The sequence below is a fragment of the Galleria mellonella genome, unplaced genomic scaffold (genome assembly GCF_026898425.1).
Source record: "Galleria mellonella isolate WM207_F2 unplaced genomic scaffold, CSIRO_AGI_GalMel_v1 utg962, whole genome shotgun sequence".
NCBI lineage: Eukaryota > Metazoa > Arthropoda > Insecta > Lepidoptera > Pyralidae > Galleria > Galleria mellonella.
Window position 1 is genome coordinate 884,962 of NW_026442180.1, and position 5,058 is coordinate 890,019.

Below are 5,058 nucleotides of genomic sequence, written 5' to 3' on the forward strand. Positions count from 1 at the left end.
TAGTTACATATTCTTTTTTATATTATATAAAAATAATACCAGAGGGGGACTTTGTACAAAAGTTGTTTGCTTGGCCACCTCTGTCCCATTCGTGTCTCAACCGTAAAGCAGTTGTGTTTGCATGGCTGTGTTTCGGTTTGAAGGGTGGGATATGGCGTGAATTTACAGGATACAGAGGAATAACACTTGAGTCCTCAGGAATAGCAACGCATGGGGGGTATCATGGGCGAAACAGTATACTCTGTTATGTCCATGGTACTGCTCATGTCTATAGGCGACGGTTACCACTTTCCATCAGGTGGACCGTCAGCTTGTTTGCCATTCTAAGTTGTATAAAATAAAAAAGACAACGAGTACCGAAATATATACAATATTAGAAATTTATGTAGTTAATTGACAAAATTGAAACCATACGCGTATAAAATAAGTATATACAGGGATGAAATGATTATATAGAAAAAGCAGATACATACAGGTAATTGTAGATAATTGACATATATGGCTTAACACAAATATTCTTTAAACCTTATAAGTAAATATAATATCAAAGTGAGAACAGGATGGTAAGTATATACATGTGGGGGGAAGGGATTGTTAGTAATGAGAATTAATGGCCCCATTAGCAAGCCCTGTCAGGTCGACATCCACGCGGTTCCCCCTGGAAACCATTTTGACTAATACTTGTTGCATTCGTCACAATGGGCTAACAGACCTGCTTTCATGCTCATCTATCATCCCTCATTGGTGCCCCGCCGGTGTATACCGATAGCGCAGGCGGGGCATACCATTCCATTATCATCCATTAAAAAAAAAGTATATACATGTTAACAATAGGTACAAAGTTGTCATATTTCGCCATGATTGAGACATGCAACATTTAAAATTGAAAAAGTATAAATGATAATTGAATGAGTCATTAATACAATTGATAATGTTATAAAAATATACTACAAATGTATCAAATACGATTCCATGTTAATTTGCTGTTTCTAACTCTTGGACTAGATTATGCTGTATTCTAATATGCCCGACGAAACGTAGACATACTTAGTGTTACGTTCACCATAACGAGGACAGTCGACAGATGCCTCTGACTACCCCATAAGGGATTACAGTCGCGAGCATAATTTTTTATACAGGTCCAGAATCACATGTCGAAATTCATAATGCATGTCTGTGTCTTGTCAACAATAAAAAAAAAGAAATGTCACTGTCAAATCATGAACTATAGAAAACAGCTGTATAAAATTCCAGACAATTTATCATATTGAAGACTAGGCATCATGGTCTCCGACCTTAGCCTGTTCCACAACGGAACAAACGTACTAAAAAAAAAGATAACAGCTGTATTGATTGTAACACTATAGATATAAAAATAGTAATCAAAACATTCCAAAAGTCGTCTTTTGGAATGTATGTGGTATTGTACCTAGTTGGTAATATCTAACTCGTTTAGATATCGTCACCTTTATGGTAAACTTCGCAACTGAAAAAGATGCATTTTACAGGGGAACGTTTTGAAACATTAGAATGCAAATAACTTTTGACAGTAAAAGATCATGCTAAAATTTTAGTTTTAAAATCCTGTTTTTTTTTTTTTATTGAATGCGCCTAATTAATTATTATTATATTACAAGTATCAGAAATAAATGCAGAGAGTTATATAGAGTTCATAGAGTTCCTAGGTATTGAGTTATACAGCAGCAAATCTCCGAAAGTGGCAGAGTCGTAAGTTGCCAAAGAAAATAATTTATTTTAATATCTGGCAAACTAACGAAAGTGTACCAAGGTTTAAATCACGTGTTTTGGAGAAAACTTCAGTTTAAATAACAACGTTATAGCAACCATTCACGTAAAATAACTAAATTTGGATTGAAAAATTGATAAAATAATTATTGAAATTTTCACATTAAAGTGTTTATTATAGAAAATACTATAAAAATATGCTAAGTAAATTTACTTTGGGTATATCACAAAAATATGGAGATTCGAGCTACTCGATTTTTTTAACCGTTAGAGATAGAAATTTGAAAATAAGCCATTATAAGTAGTATGGGGCAAAATGTAGATTTTTCAAATTGAAATTCAAATTGGACAAAATGAATTTCAATTTGAAAAAAATTTTATCAAAAATGGTTCACAAATTTTTAAACAAAAATGACTGGTTTTGCTAGGATTGAACTCTACTTGTTTTTTTTTTGTGGAACGAATTATAATAGGAAATCTTGTTTATTATTGAAAAACATAAAAAGGAAAACGAAATTCTTAAAAAAATTACCCTTTCCTATTAATATTACGTAGACACAAGTTATGCCACAAGTTATGTCACCATTACTAACAATCCCTTCCACCTATTAGTATCCGTTACCTTTAACTATACAAACAGAACTTGTAACACGCGTTAGAAATAAAAAAACACTTACATTTTGTTTGTAACAGGAGTTGTCTCAGTTGAGAGCATAGATTACAAAGTAGGTATATAGATAAGCGATGTAAAAGAGAAAAAATATAGTAACGTATATGTTAGAGCGATATAGGCAAGACACTCACCAATACAATATAAGCTCGAAGCTGATTTGGCGGGAATATGACCAAAACATGTTCTAATTATTTTTATGTTTTGAAATGGAATTAGTTTTAAGTGAATATATTATTTTTTGATGGGTGAAAATGGTATGGTAAACCCGCCTGCGCTAACGGGATACGCTGGCGGAGCACCAGTGAAGGGTGATAGATGAGAATGAAAACAGGCCAGCTAGCCCATCATGATGAATTCATCAGGAATTAACCATGATAGTTTCCAGCGAGAACCGCGAGTAGGTCGCCCTAGTTGAGTATATCGCTAGCAATGGGATTCTCATTCTCCATTACTAACAATCCTTTTCCGCTCAGTGAATATAGTTAGCTAGAATTAAGCGTGTTATACTTGGATATAACATAAATAAAAAAAAAAAACACGTAATAAAATTGTACATATTTCATGTAATTACACTTTCAACATTTATCTCTCTAATACATACATACATATCTGTGACGCCTGTCTCCCATTAGGGTAGACGGAAACAATGGAACGCCAAATGCTTCGATTCAAACAAACCTCCTTCGCTTCCTCCACATTCATCAATCTTTTCATACACGCTCGCCGGTTACTAAATGTAATAAATATTATAAAACACTCAGAAATACATATTTAGTACAAGAATTATTAGGAAAATATATCTATTTGAACTCAAATAAAGTTCTGAACGTCCACGAATTGAAATATAAATTATAATAAATATTTATTTATTTAATAAAAGAGACATTTGTTACTTTTTGTGACTTTAATTCTATATACAGTTAGACCTGTTACGTGCGTACATTTGCAAAATACTCATAAATAAAAATTATTGCGAGATTCTTTTGTCTACGCAACTTAGAATGGCAAACAAGGTGACGGTCCACCTGATGGAAAGTGGTAACCGTCGCCTATAAACATGAGCAGTACTATGGACATAACAGAGTATACTGTTTCGCCCATGATACCCCCTATATGTTGCCATTCCTGAGGATTCAGGTGTTATTCCTCTGTACCTTGTAAATTCATTGCCATATCCCACCATTCAAACCGAAACACAGTCATGCAAACATAACTGCTTCACGGTAGAAACACGAATGGGACTTTTGTATAGTCTCCCTCTGGTTTTATTATTTTACTTAGAAGGATTAGATAATCATCTTATTCATAAAACGTCAAAATACTTAAAATCATGTTTTGTCCCTTTTGGACTATTTTCTCAATTTGAAATACAATCACAAAACACAGTAATTGTTAATAATAATAGTATTTTACCGCTTGTACAAAGGACTGTGCTCAGAGGAATTGTTCAATATGATGCCCACGGCCATTTTCTACCATCGTACAGTTCGCCATCGACAGGGAGTTCATTTCCATATCTTAAGATCTAAATGGTCGCGTATAGCGCAGTTTCAAAGATGTTTTCTCTCACAAACGCTTAGGTTATGGAATTAGTTACTTGTCGAGGTTTTTCCTAGAGACTACAAAATGGGGTTCTTCAAAAAAGAGGTAAAGAGGTTTCATCAGGGTCAGCAACGCGCGCGTAATGCCCCTGGTATTGTAGGCTTTCTTAGGCTACGGTAATCGCTTACCATCACATGGGCCGTATGCTCGTTTGCCACGTCAGTAGTATAAAAAAAAAGTAAAAATAGGTTTGTAGAACGTTTTACTTTTTATTAATAATAACAAGTCTATGACGTATCATTTTAACAAGGTAGATATAAAATTATTCAAATAAATCTATGCACAAAATTGACGAAAGAAATACAACTAAGTGTACGAACTGATAGCTCCACTCGACAAACAACTATCAATTTAATTAGAGATCCGCGGGCAGCCTCTTTACCCGCGTAACTTTTCGATTTACATTCAAAACGGTCTTTTAAAACCAACTCAATAACTACAGTCCTCGTTTGGACGCGTGCTTTAGAAATCGTTCGACTATAAAACTTTGGGTCTACGCCTCCATTGGTAGAAGCTGGCAGGGTGGAGCGAGCAAGCTCCGCCCGTCGATTTCTGCGCATGCTAAACGCGATTTAAAGCCCGTTTAAGCGGTATTTTGGGCCAAAACCGCAAGAAAATGTATGTAACGTCGGTTAGGGGTAGGGCGTAGCTAAATGAAAAGGATTTTTCGAATGAGCTACGATTTTTCGAATATGGCGGACAGTCGTTACGTATGCCCGGGAAAGAGTACCACAATTGTAAAGTTTCAAAACTCAATAAATATTTTTATCTACCTTCTATGAATAAAATTAATAAAACAATAAACAATTTTAATATCTACTGTTTTATAACATTTCAATTAAACAGATATATTTTTAAATAAACAAAAAATATCGTTCTATTCTCTCATCGAGAATTTTTGAATTTTTGAAACTGCTGAACATACAGAGGTATCAATCAATAAATGTGAAAAATGTAATAAAAAGTTGAGATAATGAAAAAACATTTTGAAAATTTGTGATCGACGGTTTAATTGTGTGGTTTGTATGGATTCGACG